The sequence below is a fragment of the Sinohyriopsis cumingii genome, chromosome 4 (genome assembly GCF_028554795.1).
Source record: "Sinohyriopsis cumingii isolate HCF-2022 chromosome 4, ASM2855479v2, whole genome shotgun sequence".
NCBI classification, from domain to species: Eukaryota; Metazoa; Mollusca; class Bivalvia; order Unionida; family Unionidae; genus Sinohyriopsis; species Sinohyriopsis cumingii.
The window spans coordinates 131,380,553-131,399,656 of record NC_142964.1 but is presented as its reverse complement, the minus strand read 5'-3'; the positions used below and the strand labels follow the sequence as shown (position 1 = coordinate 131,399,656).

The 19,104-nt window shown below is 33.4% G+C and overlaps 1 long non-coding RNA gene across 2 annotated transcripts in view; it reads left to right on the top strand.

Moving 5' to 3' along the window:
• LOC149802101 (uncharacterized) overlaps positions 1 to 18,666 on the top strand; it is a 65,156-nt gene extending 46,490 nt beyond the window's left edge. Inside the window, exons 2-3 of one of the 2 annotated variants that reach the window (XR_016420781.1) lie at positions 9,211 to 14,701; positions 18,357 to 18,666. This is a non-coding gene — a long non-coding RNA (uncharacterized LOC149802101). Of the gene's footprint in view, positions 1 to 9,210; positions 17,895 to 18,356 lie in introns of those variants that run through there. The other variant, XR_016420780.1, reaches the window with a different exon arrangement.
• Positions 18,667 to 19,104: the final 438 nt, after the last annotated feature.

The window sequence follows — 19,104 nt, the reverse complement described above, 5'->3', positions numbered from 1 at the left end:
TCATCCAGTAAGATATAGCTTCATTCTTCTAGGAACCCACCTGACTGACCCTTTCCAGTGGCAAACAACCCTAAATTTGTCAACATGTATACTCCTAACAATAGTATTATTAGTCGTACTTCTAGATCCTACAAAATCTTCAACCCATAATATCTTAAAATATAAGCTATGCACGCACACAAAATTTGACTTTAGAAAAGCGCTATATTTTCCAGTCTTGAATAAAAATTACAAAGATTTTATATATATATATATATATATATATATATATATATATATATATATATATATATATATATATATATATATATATATATATATATATATATATATATATATATATATATATATATATATATATATATATATATATAACAACCCTAATAAAAAAAATTAGTTACCTGAATCAGTTTTCGCAAAATTTTCCGAATGCTGATAAAGACAAAAACAAATTTTTTCGAGTGGAAGCAAGCTATTCTTTATAAGAGCATCTTGCCTTCAGTTTTCGATCTATGTGCATAACTAATACATTAAGACGAGGGGTGGTAAGGCTTATATATATATACATATGAATGATACACTAAAGACTTCAATGTTGACAAAATGATCAAAGTTTACTTTTCACAAATGTTATGAATATTTTATTTACTTGTATCTGATTTAATATATATTTATTTAAATTTAATTGTTTGTCAGTTTTAACTTTTTTTATTTTTCATTACACGATATTGTAATGTACATTTTATTCACTAGAGATGATACTTTTTCAGAAAATAGTTTGACCTTGACTTAGTTTATAAACACCAGGTGTTGATCTAAATCCTGACCTTGTTTCAAAATTTGTAGCAGCCATCGTAAACAAGTTCTTTTTTATTTTAAAATGATTGGTTGTTTTCGAGTTCATGATGTTACCTTATCTTTAATATGTAAACAATTTTTTTTAATCTTTAATTTCTTAGAATAAAATGATTGGTTTTCGTCAGGGTCACACTGAGTAAACGTGATCTGTAACAAGTACTTGCCTTCTATAACCTTCGGGAAGATGATCACGTGACCCCTTGTTTACGTTAAGAATATGATATAACCCATGTTTTGGAGAATTAATCTCAGTAAAAGCTGGGCTGTTAAACTGCTAGTTGTATGTTGTGCTGTTTGGAGTTATTTCAAATTACTTGGTTTGGAGTTATTTCAAATTATATGGATTCAAAAGGATTAATTCTGTTATTTTTCTGGAAAATACGTGTGCTCATGTAATATTGTGGAACAAGAACAGTTTATTTTATAAAAATGTATTCAGCTATCAGAAACCGGAGTGATACATCTTGTTTCTACACGAAACTGTAGACTTCAACACTACATATTGCAGCATACGTCATTGTCTTCCATCTTGGATTCTTCGTCGGGATTCGAACGTGAAATCAGTTGAACATTTTATTATTAGGACTACTAAAATTTTATTCTTGAATTATTCTTGGATTATTTTTGGATTTGAATCTTTAAAACCGTAAGTTCATATTTTTCATTTTTACAGAATTGTTCCAGGAAAAGAAAAAAAAATCTTCAAAGCTTGTTGTTTTCACTCTCTCTTGTGTTATTGTTTATTCGAACCTAAACAAGTGACATAAGACAAGATTTCGATTGATCTAGGAAGCACTAAACGATAACTATCATATGTAAAATTTTGAAGACACAGCTAACAAGTAACTCGGCTCTATGTTGTTGTATATTTTCTTCCTTTTTAATGAATTAAATACATCTTAACCTTTTTTTTTTAGAAACATACTTTATTCTTTCTTTTCCTCCATCTTGCTAATGTGAAGATTGTTCACGCGGATCTTAGTTTTAGTTTGGAGTAATGGCTTGTGGTATTTCTTTGATAATACAAGTAGCTGATTCAATCATCGGGAGAAAATGCTTAGGCTACAGGTTTTAGTAAATCAGAAAAAAAGAAAAAAAGACTGGTACATTAGTTCAGAGTAGAAATTATGAGTTTAATATATTTCAACGCTTGTTATGGTATAATCTTTCAATTGCTGAATCTATCTATCTATCTATCCGTCTGTCTGTCTGTCTGTCTGTCTGTCCGTCCGTCCGTCCACCCACCCACCCATTCGTCCGTCCATCCGTCGTCCATCCATCCAATTTGTATTAGTTGGCTTTTTTGCCATGATTATATGTATGCATAATTGTATTTTGGATTAGTAGTATCATTATGTAGTTTTTGCCTCATTTTTACCCTTTTGGGCCCAAATACATGATATTTATTGATGCTATTTAAAAAGCTCATATTTAGTGGTCTGAAAACTAAGCATGGAACTCACATTGTGCTTATTTTTCGGAGCAATCTCGTCTCTTTCCGATGGACTGCTCAATTTTGGCGCCCATCGTGGTCCTGAGCCGAAACTTCCCAACACAAGTCCGTGCACCACTAGTCAGTGTTACTGCAACACAGCCCAATGAGCTTGTTTGTTTGGATTTTTGAGCCCTCGCTCCGTCCAAGGGAGGTTTGTAGCAGAGAGTAGTCATAACAGATCATTCCATGCATGATGCTCAAACTATCTCTGCACGAGAAATGACAGAAAGAACAACAGCTCAAACAATCCCTACACGAAAAATGACGATAAGAACAACAGCTCAAACAACCCCTACACGAAATATGACGGTAAGAACAACAGCTCAAACAATCCCTACACGAAAAATGACGATAAGAACAACAGCTCAAACAACCCCTACACGAAATATGACGGTAAGAACAACAGCTCAAACAATCCCTACACGAAATGTGACGGTCACAATAGCAGCTGGTCCCTTTTTAAATTGACATGTCGTATATACCCAAAATTATGTAGAAGAGCTGTAAAAGTGTCTAGAACAATATACTAAAGTTGAATCGTCGTCTGCAAATAAGGTACACACCAGGCAAAAAACAAAACATATGATCTTAGGGACAAAGTATCATTCATACAGGTTTTTGGTAAAAATTGTAGCACTTGTGAAACACAAGACAGCGGGAAAGTGGAAACAAAGCACTTGCAAAGTTAATCCTAATCCAGTTATTCCTGTGTAGGTCTTACAGACACAGAACGGTAGAAAACGAACTTAATGTTACCTTCCATAGGCGTATTACTGAATTGATGGTTCTGAATCAAAATTATTAATCTCCAAACTCTCCACCAACTAAGTTAGAACATGGACAGGCCAGAGGAGACTAGGAATTAATCGTAGTTTTTGGTGGTCGACCACACAGTTAGATGTGCGAAGATTCTTTTTAATGACTGGCGAAGAAATCTCACTCGATGACGTTTCAACACTTAATAAAATGCACGAAGCTATTGCTTAAATTTATATTAATTTCACACTTCATAAAGTCTTTGTAACTTCAGTGCAGCTGTTATGACGTAAGAGCAACCACGGATTACAAGGCAGATCAAAATGGCTATTATTGAAATCTGTGGATTTTTCTAGCATGCGAAAGAAAGGGCCGAGGATATTCTGTATATGTGCAATACATGTGACCATATTTACAGTATAAAATCTTTGCTGAAGGATATTAAATGTAACGGGTTTTACATGTGCATTTGCCCCCCCCCCCCCGCCCCGAATTTGCATGTGCTGCAACATTGCTGTAGCATATATACGAGTTTTGCTTCCCCCCCCCCCCCGCCGAAACAATTGAAATGACGTCCCTGATATTACTATCTCTCTAATCTGTTATTCAGCCTGAGCCAGCACATTGATATTTGCATGAATCAAGTTTCGCTCCCCCCACCAAGTTTTGACCCCCCTAAAAAAAGTTGAAATTAATGTCCCTGATTTACAGTATAAAATCTTTCCTGAAGGATATATAAATGTAGAAGGGGTTATACACATGGCCATATTTACAGTATAAAATATTTACTGAAGGATATATAACTGTAGAAGGGGTTTAAAGCAACACTTATGCAGTGGTTTCACCTTGTTCTTTATTTTCCGTCTAATCCTGTCAATATTATATACCCAAATATAACATGCAACAGTATTACTGTCATAGAATATAAACCAGAAAGCTACAGTTTCACCCTACGTCAATACCACATTAGCAATACAATTTCGAAAATGGGAGAAAGCGCGATAGAAAGAAGAAAGAAGGGATATTGGAATGGAAAACCAACGTTTAAGACAACTCGAATTAAAGAACTCACTTACATGAGCAATGAACACAAGAGATAATTTACGACTAAATTGCTCATGGCCTTCATTTCCCTAAATTATTAGAAATTAAGTATAATGGAGATCAGGGAAAGATTAGCTTTACCTTCTTTGTGGAATAGGACAGAGTGTGGCGATGCCCTGGGACATAACAAACTGTCAACGTGCTATTGGGTATAAGAGACTGTGAGCATGCTGTAAACAATGACAGATTGAGACCATGGTGTTGAATATAACAGACTGAGGCCATGGTGTTGAATATAACAGACTGAGACCATGACGTGGAATATAACAGACTGAGACCATGGTGTGGAATATAACAGATTGAGACCATGGTGTGGAATATAACAGATTGAGACCATGGTGTGGAATATAACAGATTGAGACCATGGTGTGGAATATAACAGATTGAGACCATGGTGTGGAATATAACAGACTGAGACCATGATGTGGAATATGAGCATAAATATTACTAAACTGAATTTTCCCCAAAATGAAGTTCTAACGTACGGAAATAGGATTCATGATTTTGAATGGCAGAGTTAATATTGTTATCTAAAAGCTGTTATAAGAACCGAATAGTTTTCCTCCAAAACTCAGTACATAAAGGGCACGTGATTCTGGGTGACCGGTTAGTAGTCAATGGTCAATAAACAGTTTAGGTAACATATGTATAACTAAAGGGGCTTCCCATGGGGCATTATAAAAATGACTATAAAAGCAACAACAATAAAACAGCATAGTTAGATATACATTTCATTTATGAAATTGACATTAATGCAGTAAAAATGGTTGTGTACGTCTCACACACTGATTAAGATGTAACTTCATGGTTAAACACAAAATATATATGCCAAGAAATACTACCGGTTTATTACGGAATGCTTTGCAAATTTAGATGTAAAGTTCAGATGCAGACTGGTTGCATATTTTCAATTTCCAAAATTATAATTGAAATGATGAGTAAAAGCTGAATGATGACATGTGTTCCTGGCGTATGAACACATGAATGACGACACGATTCCCTGGCGTATGAATACATGTCAATTTCAGGTGTTGTTCATGTCAGACAGAAAAGTTTTCAGAATGGGCCGTTTGAAAATGCTTTATTTCTCTTAGTGTTATCGTTACCTGTAAGTTTTACTCTGCTTTTTTGGAGATCCTGAAACTCATCGTTTTAGCAAGGCATGGAAAACTGTCTTGCATCTGCGTAGGGTTCAATGTGGACAAATGGGTTCATGGAATATTGTTTCTCAGTTGTTGTTTGATGTATTTTACTTTTTAGATGCTTTTACTAAAACGATGAGTTTCAAGGTCAGCAAAAAAGACCCCAAACAAACAACTCTTGTTAAAGACCTACGTCACTGCGAGTAAAGAAATGTTTTAAAGTTTGTCTTGTTGAGAATCTCTTTGTTACCTAGTATTGACATTGTTGTTGTTGTTTTGTTTTTTTTTTGCTATCTTCATTCATATGTCACCTTATTGTTATATTTGTTATTGCTTGGTCCACATAGTATTGCAACACCACAATATTAACACATATATTTGATACATTTATTTCTGCTTAAAATCACGTGTCTGTGTGTGTGTGTGTGTGTGTGTGTGTATGCGTGTGTGTGTGTGTGATCAACATTTTCATTTCATCTTTCTATGATCGTTTATTTTAGTTGCTAAATTACAAATTCAGGAAAGATAGAGAATCGTGTTATAAAAGTTAATTTTTAAAGTTTTGTTCGAAAGTATTATTACTTTTAAATTTTCTCTTTTTGATTGGATTCAAAGTAGAACAGATTTTTATTGAGTAAGTCGTCTTCCACTCTGTGAGACAATTGTATATTTGTTTTTGTATGTTAACTCGATTTATAAACTTTGTGATGATGCACCTCCCAAAAAAAACCAACCCAATAGACTCTATAGAGAATGCACTTTCATAGTAGAGTTTGGCCCTACCTCTTAAGGACAGATTTTGTTATCTCTTCAAGTATGTTAATATCTTTTTACATTTTATCGTTTATCTTGTAGGACTAGTTGTTCATGTTTATTTGGAAGGGTTTATTTTCCTAGAGTTTTTCTTTCTATAACAATTTATATCTTTATAGTTTTTTAGAACTTAACTTTGGTCGGCACTAAATAGCCAGTATTGTGCTAACTTACCTATAACATTGCCTTCATAGATATTCACCAGGCTATACCCCTTTCGAGCCACACACATACATATATCTTTCTTTCAAATGACATAGTGATTACAATTAAAACCGAGGTTAGCTTCTTTGTTAAAATTTGAAGTTTTGTTTGACTTGATTTATGAAAACATTAGTTATTAGTAAATAGCAATATAATACGATTAAAACACACCCAAAAATTGTAATTTAATACAACACCCTATGGGATATATTCATGTGCATTCATTTCTGACAACACCAAAAACATCCCTTGAGATGCCGTATCTCAGCGTCATATGATATCCAACACATTCCCGATGAATACATAGAAACTACAAATTAAGAAGCAGGTTCATTACTTGACGGTTAAAATAACGATCGATATGCAACCGCAATTTATTGCAGAGTTGCATCGTAATCTTCAGCGGAACTTTCTGAAACTCAACAATGCATCGCAATATTTTTCGAATTTTGAATCACGGAGAGGCTTTTCATGTATTAAAAGCCAGAAACATAATTCGGTATTAGTCATTCCCGACTTAAAGTATTGAGGACATTCTCAAGTATGTTTTTAGTGTTTTTGTCTGGTGTCGTTTATGTAGGATATATTTTAATCCTTATAATACAAATGAAAGTTATGTCTTTTGCATAGTCGTTTACTCTGACGTCAGAATGTTTGGGGTCATTTCAAAACTCTACTCAATTAATGTTTACGTTAGACTCAAAAGAGTCCCATTACATGTTTGTAACTAACTTTTAGCTGCGTCAGCAAGTAGAAAAATGACTGTAAATATTATTCAATCATAAATAATGAATTCCAGTTTGTGTACTTTATATATTTTTGTTTAAGTTTTTGTGCACACTGAAGGAATACGAGAGAATCATACAGAGGAATCCATTTTAGCTACATATCTATCTATCTATCTATCTATCTATATATATATATATATATATATATATATATATATATATATATATATATATATATATATATATATATATATATATATATATATATATATATATATATAAATCTATCTATCTATCTATAAATCTATCTATCTATCTATCTATAAATCTATCTATCTATCTATAAATCTATCTATCTATTTATCTATCTATCTATCTATGTATCTATGTATGTATGTATGTATGTATGTATGTATCTATCTATCTATCTTATTCTATTTGCCTCTTGCTTTGGAGATAGACGAATCTTTTGATCAGAAAAAAAGAAGTTTTAAATTTGTACTCTCTACAAGTACTTTTAAAATTTAAAATGTAACTTCCTTAGAATACAGTTGAAAAAACCTGTTATCTGTTCTTTGAAAATGATTCACATCAATAGGGATGAAAGTTTCAACACTGCTTGCTTCTTTAAATGATTCAATTTTCTGACTTATCATTTCCTATTTGTATAGAAATGTAAACATTCTCTAATTTCCTATTCGTATGGAAACATAAACATTCGACGCGATTTGTCGATCTCAGATTGTCTTGTACAGTTCAAACATAAATGAAGATAACTGTCGTGAAAATAATTATCGTTTTTTTATATATTCTATATATTTTAAATATTTGATCACTTGGCGGGTCGAAGACAAATAATTTATGGATTTCTTTCTTAAGTTTTGTTTCAATGAAACATTAAAATATTGAAAGCACTGGTTCATTTTATCTTGTGTGATTGAAAGGTTTATTCTTTCCATCGTGTTGATTGGAGGGACTAGTTCTTTGCATTTTGTGGATTGGAAGGACTGGTCCATTGTATCTTGTGGATTAGAAGGACTGGTTCTTTGTATTTTGTGGATTCGAATGATTGGCTCTTTGTATTTTGTGGATTGAAAGGATTGGTTCTTAGTATTTTGTGGATTGAGAGGTTTGTTTTTGTATCTTGTGGATTGGAAGGACGGGTCCTTGGTGTGTTCTTGGGCATTGGAAGGAATGATTCTTAGTATTTTGTGGATTGGAAGGAATGGTTCCTAGTATTTTGTGGATTGGAAGGAATGGTTCTTAGTATTTTGCGGATTGGAAGGAATGCTTCTTAGTATAATTTGGTATTGAGAAGTGTTTTCTTTGCATCTTGTTGATTGGAGGGATCGGTGGTTTTGGATTTTGTGGATTGGAAGGAATGGTTCTTAGTATTTTGCGGATTGGAAGGAATGCTTCTTAGTATAATTTGGTATTGAGAAGTGTTTTCTTTGTATCTTGTTGATTGGAGGGATCGGTGGTTTTGTATTTTGTGGATTGGAAGGACTGGTTCTTTATATCTTGTGGACTGGAGCGACTAGTTCTTTGTAACTAATGAATTGAAATGACAGGTTCTTTGTATCTTGTGTATAATTGTGTTTGTAAATGATATAGTTAGATAACATTAAAATGTTGCTGACAAGAGCATTTTAAAATATATTTCTTGTTCCAAAATATAAATGGAGTACCATAGAAAAAGTAACAAATTACCACGTTGGCACGACAAAGTAAAGAGTTACTGTTGTCTGTAACTGTAAATATAGTCAAATTTTTGAATTGACATGTTTCTTCTTCATGAATGAGATTTGTGTACTATATAAGTAATAGCTATTTTTATCATTTTAAAAGTAAGAGACTTCCTTCTGAAACAAAAAGAAATTGCATGGGCAGTATTTAGAAACAAGTATTTGTTGTTTTAAGTTATTTTTCCTGTAATAAATTGTCTATACATGTTTAATAATGTAATGTTATTGCATGATGTACTTTAATATCGGTAGAGGCACAAATAATTTGAGGCCAAATAAAACGTTACGTTTAAAGCACGTGTTCAGTATATAGTTCGCATTTTTTCCCATTATGCTGTCTTAAATTTATTGCTCTCTTTTTGCAGAACACTATTGTGACGCAAGATTTTCCACATATCACCAGCGATCCCCTATCAATGGATCGTGTATACATTGCAGAAGTGAGATTTGTACTCTGATCCGAGTGTTCTGTTCAGTGGCCATAGCAATGAGTGAAACCACGTTGTCCATGTCATTATAATGACATTTGCAGTACTTTTACTTAACTGAATCGATGGCCAACGCATCATGTGATTAATTAGTAAGACATGCGCACATATGTATAATGAAATAGGCGCACAGATAGCAGGTAAAATGAAGACAATCCTTTCGGTGATTTCAACGAGATTGACCTTCGTTCTGACATCGCGGCAACGCCAATGACCACTCAAAGTAGGTCTAAAGGAATTAAAGTCACACTTCTCCAACGCTTCTCGTAATCTTCGGAATATTAGCGAGAGAACAAAAAAATAAGTTTGCCATTATAAAATTGAATTTGTGGGCCGTTAATGGAACATGCAGACAATAAAGTTGCGAACCCTTACTAGCACTGTTAGAATGCTAGAAATGCTTCATTTCATATTTCTCCACTTCGATATCGATGTCCATAGGCTTTCTGTTTTCCAGGAAAATTAGATTTCAGTTACTGACACCGTGCAGTTTTCGTTTGATGGGGGTGCGGTAAGGAGGTGGTGCTTTAATACGAATGCTCTCTGTACGGTGTCTAATGTAAATGGTGTCATAAAATTTATGGTAGGAGATATAGTAAGGATGAATAATGAATGTCATTCCTCTGCTGACTTTATATGCCACCGTACGGTTGTTTGAATAGCCATGTGTAATAAAATAATATGCATTTGCTTCAGTAATGAAGATGTCATATATACAACATGGCACGAAAGTAAATAAATGAGTCGTCTAAGGCGCTCGCCTGTACAGCTCACTCGCATGTCTTACTCATATTCGCATGAGTTCGAGCCACTGCTTACTCAAAGTATGTGGGAAATTTCCAGTAGTTTTCCGTGGGTCGGTGGCTCTTTTCATTGTCTTTTCGGGTTCTTTCTCCGCCAAAAATACTGGCTACAATATACGGTATACCATTTGCTGAAAAGTAGCATTACCCCCACCCAAAAAAAAAAACAATGAATTTAGCGAAGATTTCTCATTAAACCTTAAGACATATAATTTAAAGCAATTTCAGATGAATTTAGTAATCACTTGTGATATTTAAGATGTGATTATGTATATTGAAGAAGAAAGGACTAAACAACGCGAAGGAAAAGGCGTGAATTTATTTAAGATAAGCCAAATGTAACCCTTTTCCCTCAAGATGCTTTTTTCTCTGTGAAAAAAGAGATCGTTTTTTTTTCTCCAAGAATGTGCCCAGGGACTTCTTCGCGTATGAGCCAAAATATATGAAGGATTTCTTTAAGGAAGTTTTCCAGTCGGTTGGCCTAAGTCAGTGTTCATGGTGTTACTTTCGGTATGAATTCTGGGTATCGTATTTATGTAAACCTTCTGCATTAAGGAACATTGACTACTAATTTGGTTTTCGGTCATATTTCTAAAAATCATTTACATTTATAACAACACAAAACATGTGTGACTTTGATGTGCATCTTACTGATTATTATTTTCCATTTTCTTTATAATTATTGTTGTACATGAGGATTTGATACGGACTCTCCGTAGCAGTCAATACTGGCTGATCACGTCATGTCTCCAAGTTTGCTTCTCATTCTGGGAGAATTTATCCTCAACGTGCAAAAATAGTAAAGAAAGGACATAATTAACAAGTGGATGCTCCGTTGCCATAGCAATGTCCATTATCAAATCACTCTTACTTTTAAACAATAAAATCATGCCAGACGGAAATATTGAAAACGAGTTATATTTTGCAAATTAAATCATATTATATGCAATTTATACATAAAAGTTCACTTTCATGGATCAGCAATATTAATGGGTTGCTATTGTTTAGATTGTATATGCTACGGGGGAATAAAATCAAATTTTAATATGTATGACATTAATAATTATTATGATCAATATATGTTTAACGATGTCGACACTAGATGACGTCAGCATCACAATGTCTTGCATTTGTTTCTCCACTTAAGGCGAGCTTAAAATACATATTACCAAATTCATTCACAGTGGCAGCCAAAATGTAAAGATCTGTTAATAAAATCAATCATGTAAGATATGTATATCAACGAACCACGGGAAAAAAAATCGAGCAAATCAAGACGGATTACCCGGTAGTGATGACAAGTGTTTTTAAACGTAAATTTGGAGATAGGTTGGGTTAGTATGGTAACCGTCGACATGGCGCTAAGGGTTTTCGTGTTGTATATGCAAAGGGAAGATGATAGACATACGGTCTGGTTACAGTTAAATAAGCATTTCTCTCTGGGTTTTTTTTTGTTTTGTTTTGTCTTCTATGTTTTAAAAACTATTAAATACCTAAATGAAGTTAAACAGTATTTTAAATGAGAATTTGATTATATTCTTACCATTTCTTAACAGATTTCATTCTATTGTACATCAATCGCTTTATTCCTTTTTCACTCTTAGTATAATTTATTTCAAAGCAGTTATGTGAAAATAGTGGCTCGCGATTTACGGAGGAGAACGATAATGTTGATACAGTATAATTGCGGACAATATTGTAAAATGTCATCATTAAGTGTAGTAGTTTTCGTGTTGGGAGTTTTGAACCATTAGCCAATCAAAGCAGGTTTAATCCGGTATAAGCCAGAAGTATCTTTAGCTATTTTAAACATCTTACCCCCCCCCATATGAGAACATTTCAGAAGCAAATCAAAGTTTTAAAATAAATAATACATTCAAGTCCCTGAGCAATAATATAAGTTTGTGCTTTCTAACGCATATACATGCTCAACACTAAATTAAAACTGGAGAAATATAAATAATGGCAACAGTCTACATGTTGCATTGAATGCAATAAATTTCAGAGGCGATATACACTAATACGTTAGTGGTATCATATTTGCAAAGCAAAATGATAGAAAGAAGAAAATACTGTTTAGATGCACATAATTTGTTTAAACAACAAACTAATATTTTATAATGTAATACAAGCTTGTAAACCGGTAGAGTAAGAGCAGATGACTTACCTACAAACCACTGATCAGAGGATGAACACAAAGATAGCTGCTTTAGAAAGAGAAATGGAGAATTTTTTGAAGATCGTTGCTTGACTATGTACTCTCCGGCCACAAATGGAACAACTGCAGGTAAACTTGGATAATAAAATCCAACAAAACCGTCAAAAATAAGGTTAGCATAAAAACCACTGAACCTGTCAAAACGGAAAACGACGAACACTGAGCTAATAAGATAAAGAAAAAATATATGACGTGAAAAATGCTATGACAGCACGATCTATGAAGCATGTTATGATTTAAATACTGGCAGGTTTGCGTGATATGATCAAAAGGATAAATTGCTGAATTTTACAAAAGCTGCATACCGAAGTTGACAAATCAAAACAGGTTTATGAATAATACTTTCGTTTAGAATGACTGTCTATACTGGTGTAGTGAATGGTGATATGAAATGAGTGAGAATATATTTAGATAAATGTAAAGCAAAAGAAGCCAAAGAAGCAGATGCATTAAAAACTAAGCTTTATTAAACGACTCTCCTATCTAGTGATAAAAATCACAGTTCAAATCAAAATAAACGAATCTCGCATTGAATGCTAAAATTCATACAGTTTATATGGAAATAAAGGACTCTCATATTGAGTGTTAGAATTCATACAGTTTAAATCGAAATAAACAAAAATATAGAATTATTTAAAATTCACTTGAACACAGAATGTGTTTAAATGATAAAATGATATTGCATTGTTTGACAGTGGCGTCACTAAGGGGGTGGGGGTGGGAGAATGCGGACCGCACCGGGTGACACCATCAGAGGGGGTTACACCAAAATGACTGTCGATAAAAATTTTGAATTTTTGTGCAGGAAGGAGGTCCATGGGTATGATACCATGAGTTACCGCACATGAATGTCTATAAAAGCTTTGAATTTTTGTGCAGGAAGAAGGTCCATGGGGGTGACAACATGAGTTACCGAACTGGGTGACACCAACCTTAGTGACGCCACTGTTGTTTGGTAGAATGAGATCATTGAAAGAGGAAAGCCATAAAACCCAACTGGAGATGGAGGCGACAAAATAAACCAATCCCAGGATGCATACCGTTTATGATTTAGGAATTTAATTTTCTCATTTAGTACGGTTATCGTTAACACCAATGACTGTAACTATCTAAAGGGTATCTAAAAAATCACTTGGTGCATTTAATACAGAACTTAATAGAAGCACTTTCCATTGTTATTTTGAAGGTTTGTGCAAGCCTATGTGTTCTTAACCCATTCAATAAGAGCTATGTCTGAACTTCCTCTAAGAGTATGATACGTATTCCAGGAAAAAATTAAAATCTTATTCCATCAGTTATCGAACATGTACAGTCACTTTTTTCAGGTTCAAATTTGCAAAATGTGCAACACACGTGCACTGACATTATTACTATCCACTTTATTGCATATAGATTAGAATGCTTTGTTTTAGTACAAATATTTCTATGAATGGCGGACTGCACACAGCTCAGCCTTGTTTGTGGGAAATAAAATAGAAATAGTAACAGATGAAAGCCCAATAGAAGATATTTAGAATCTATGTTGGGGTTTGGACCGGGACAAGGAAATCCCAGTCAGGGGTTACATTATTTGTGTCCCCCACAAGGCAAGCCTCGTAATGAGACATATAATATAACCCCGCGACTGGGATTATCTTGTCTCGGTCCAAACCACAAAGTAGATTATTTTTCTCACCCAATATTTCCCTTTAAAGTAAACGAACTCTTCACTAGTGTACCATAGTTCACGTGATAATGTTTAGATACGGCTCATTAATACAAATATGTTAATGAGGGCTGTGGTGTGACCGTTGCATCCAAAGTACACAATTTATACGCGTGAGCAAAGAAAAAGAAAATAACAACATAAAACGTGGCATAGTAATGAGGTATTATTACATTTAATATATGGATGTTATATGAAATTGACAATTTAATATTTAGTACAAGAAACTGTTTCCTTTTCACCAGTTCCAATTTTGAAAAGATATATTGTAAATAATGAAACGATACTGGGTAATCAGCTCTACTGTTGTTATATTTGGTACAAGCTGTAACGAAGAGTAACATGTTGCATGAGAATATTCATGGGTAATTAGAGATCTGTGTCACTATCGTATATAGCTTTCCTTTTCTTTGGAGGAGGTGAAACTGTTCGTGACATACTTGTGTTGTCCTTAATATTGATTGTAAAATTACCCCGTGTATAAAAGACCCTCCAAATACGGACCCCAGCGGACAACCGTGTGCTAAACTTTCAAGTTCACGGATTCTTTGAAACTTTATTTTTCTGTCTTGGAAATATGGCAAGTGTTACAGTGAAATTTGCTTATGGATTAATGTGTTGACGGATGATTCCTTCTGGCTGGTAAGTGCATTGTTTGTCATTACATATTGTAGGTATATTTTTGATTCAACTGTGGTACAATGTAGATGCTTAATAAAATTAGAATAAAGCATGTTTGACATAACACATTTATGGCTGTTACTAAATTTTCGGTAGATGTTAAGAGAGTTGTGAGGCTATGAAGCGTAGAGGTATATAGTCTATGTACATGGATCAGTGATTTCTGTCATAGTTAATTTCACATAGCATCGAGAATTTTGTCATAACTGTAGCACATTCAATTTTCAGGTCAGCGACATTAAATGTACCTAACAGTATATAATTTGTTTCACACGAAGTATTTAAAACTAGTTACGTAGCTTTAGATACATTTAATGACGTTGATCTGAAAATGTACTTAGCTAGGCCTGTATATAGGATACAATTGACCATGCTGTGTAGAACGAACTAGCATAATTCCAAAAAGCTCGCCATATATACGTTTGTGTCTTTGTCTCTTTCGAAATGTTGTTCTTTGGTGTGTTCTCAAAGATGGATCGATATTAAGTTACTATGTTTTTGTTATACATTTGATGTTCTTGTTGTTGTTTGATTTTAAAACTACGTCAGACACAGCAGATGACAACAAGGGTTTCTTTTTAAAAAAAAGTAGTTCTGAGCGAGCGGACACTTTGACTGAGACGACTGGTCTGAGATGACTAGACTGAGATAAGAAAAGTAAGGCACCAAAGCAGCTATATTTCTCTGTCGCATGGGTGAGAAATATTATACACCGTAGAACTACTTTGCCCCCTGTTGAAAATCAGTAATGAAATAAAATCATAAAATGTTATACGTAATTGACCTGTTCTCTTCATGAAATCTCTCCACATGCACTTGTAAAAATCTTCTCCTCGAAAATGTTTATGTAAGTGGCCAGAATCTACGAAAAAAAACATGCTGAGAAATTTATGTTTAGAGTGGTGAGTCATGATTTTGTAGATTTTTATTATACTCAATATTATTAACTTTATTAGCACCATTAACGATGTAAGAGGAAGACAAATATATAACAGGATAGGTGGAAAGTTAAAAACTAGTATTACAAAAAAGTCGAAGGAGTGACAGAAATTAGTAATTCTAGACTGATATCTGAACGAAATCATATCATCCAACTGCATTAATATTTTGTGGCAATTATGAAAGAACCTTGTGTATAACTTACTTCAGTCATGCAAAATCAATTAGTCGTGTAATCGGCACGACTTGATAACATTTACGATTACCCTTTAACTAGGAGTCCAAGCTTTGATCTTGTTCCCTGACACTTGTCATGGATGTTAGTTCTGTGATTAAGTTCGTATAGCAGACTATGATCTAGAGTTAGCACCGCGGTGACCTGGTTAGCTGGCGATCTAGACGTGAATTGTTGCGAGCATCGCCATCAGTAGACAGACCGACATGAAAACTAAGTTGGATGTGAGCCTCCACTGCAATAATCAAGCTATGACATATTTCATACAACATACCAAGGGCTGCCACGATAATCTTTCAGAATTAGTTGTAAGCTTTGTTTGCCTTTATTCAAAATGAAATTAAGGATGATCAAAGAAAAAGATATTTTGTGGAATATTATTAATTCATCAACCTAAGCGGAGAATTATACGCCAAAGTAACATCTCTCTGTCTCTGTCTGTCTCTCTCTCTGAACATATGCTTTTCACGTACAATGATACCCTTATGGCGTCTGCCTATCACACTGTGGATTTCTAGTAAAATGCTCCAATGATTATAAAAGCTGAGAATTTTTTTATTTATTCTATTAAAAAGACATTGTCGGACAAAATAGAAAAATGTTTACCATGAAGATCATTTTCTTTCTCGAAATTATGTAGTCTTAGAAATGCATCATTTTTTGCTACGAGGAAGCGTTGTTTAAATAGTTTATTTTCATCCCTATTCTAACCGCAGATTGCAAAAGATGCATACTTTGTCATAAATAAGGGAATAATGTTAAATGAACAGGAGGTGTTGCTCTCGTTTGTGTTCCTTTTGGTGAACCAGTAAGAACTGTAATACATTAATTTCACACTATTGTAAGAACTGCAATACCTTAATTTCGTACTATTGTAAGAACTGTAATACATTAATTTCATAATATTGTAAAAACTAATACATTAATTTCATACTAATGTAAGAACTGTAATACATCAATTTCATACTATTGTAAAAACTGTAATATATTAATTTCTCACTACTGCAAGAACTGTGATACATTAATGTCATACTATTGTAAGAACTGTAATAGAATAATTTCACACCATTAGCGCACGCTTCCTGGTGGTCACATACATTAGTTTCCATCATCTTAGACTTTCCAAATGTCAAACTGTTTAAATAGTATATTTATTTCAATTGTTTTCATTAGGGGTGAAATATTCAGTTACTCCTTGAACACCACATAAGTGACCCTTATAGATGATTATTGCCCCTTACTGGGTTGTGATGTCAATTATCTGTCGTAAAAGTTGATTTTCATACAAATCTTTAATTTATGGTCATATCTGAAATATTAAGAATCACGATCAATCGCAAGCCTCTGTTACATAGATACGTTATGAATATAAATATATCGAAAATCCATAGGGTATTAGCTTTCAGGGAATTGACAAGATTGAACCTTTTATAAGCTTAGCTGAGAAAAAAAAAATTCATGAGTTCATTTTCTGCTCCAGCATTCTTTAAGGTTTCATTTAGACTTTCATGCTTTATTGTATACATAGTTTTGCTCCCTATTTTCTTTTGTGTATCAATTATTATTATGTTAAGTTGAATTTCTGTTGTAATCTTTATAGATTGCGTGGTTTGCGTTTCTTCTTCTTTCCTTCTTTTCTTTTCGCTATTTTATTATTGTGCGCCAGATTGCAATCGCCTCATTTTTTGTATCTTGTTTCTAACGCAACGTTTATCGCATAATTGTATTTATGCATTCCACAGGTTTGTCAGGTTCTGCCATGCAATGAGATGCAAATATTGTACCATGCAATCAGATACAAATGTTGTACCATGCGATCAGATACAAATGTTGTACAATGCAATCAGACACAAATGTTGTACCATGCAATCAGACACAAATGTTGTACCATGCAATCAGATACAAATGTTGTACCATGCGATCAGATACAAATGTTGTACCATGCAATCAGATACGATGTATTAAAATGTTTCTCTTGTATTCCGTCCTGCTTAGTCATGGATTAAGATGAGATGTGGAAGGAACACATTCGTAAAGAACGAAAGTGACGATTTCAAGGCATAGGGAACAACTCTGTCACTGAATGGAACACATGGATTCGCTATTTCATATTCAGTTATCAATCTTTTACTGGCTTATCATTCGTTTTCTTTAGCATAATTAGCCAGTTTAAAGAAGATGCAAATGTTAAGGTCCAATTTTGCAGAATTGTCGGGTTTTAATGTTATATTTCAGATTTTATAATGTCCCCCCTCCTCAGAAAATGATCTTTGATGCACAATGTTCCTTAAAAAAGAATTCGGAAAGTATATATATATATATATATATATATATATATATATATATATATATATATATATATATATATATATATATATATATATATATATATATATATATCTTTGAGATCAACATGTTTATTTACTCTCGTTGTCCTTCCAGGATCAGGTTACCAAGCTTTTTCTTATGCATGAAGATGAATCAGTGACCATAAAAAATGAGAAGCATGTTATAGTAAGCTAAATTTATTGGGCACGAATTTGGAACAGCTACCGACAATATGTAACAAAATGAAAATACGATCGAGCAATATTATGATACACACCATGATCTAGGTTGTTATGTATATGTTTAAGGTCTCAGTAAGGCACTGTAAATTAGACTGCTCTCATTGTCAAGGCCAAACTATATACTACTCTGCTGTCAATCAGGGGTAACCTGAAAAATAAGAAAAATATATTTTTTAAAATTGCTCTTTGTCACTTTCTTTACAATTTTCTTGACAGTTCAAGGTAAATTATAACTTGTAATCGTTATAATCTATAAAAAAATATCCTTGCCTAGAATTAATATCTAGTATGTTTACTCTTAGCTTCTTGGTGACAAGAAATTCAAAATTGATTTAATCTACGTCTTACGTCTAGAGGTATTTATTAACATTGAGTCTTAAAATTTAATTTTTTTAAATCGTATACTTTCCGGAATGATTAAAACATAATATCGTTGTAATCGGCGAGATATAGTGCATGATACTCGTAGCATTTACGGATTTAAACCATTGATACATGGGGAATTTCTTTCATTTTGTATTGTATTAAGCGATATTATCGTGAAATTGATATATCTTGACCTGTCTACTTAACTATTATGCCTCATTTGATCTTTTATATCGTGCGCCTTTCATCTTTGG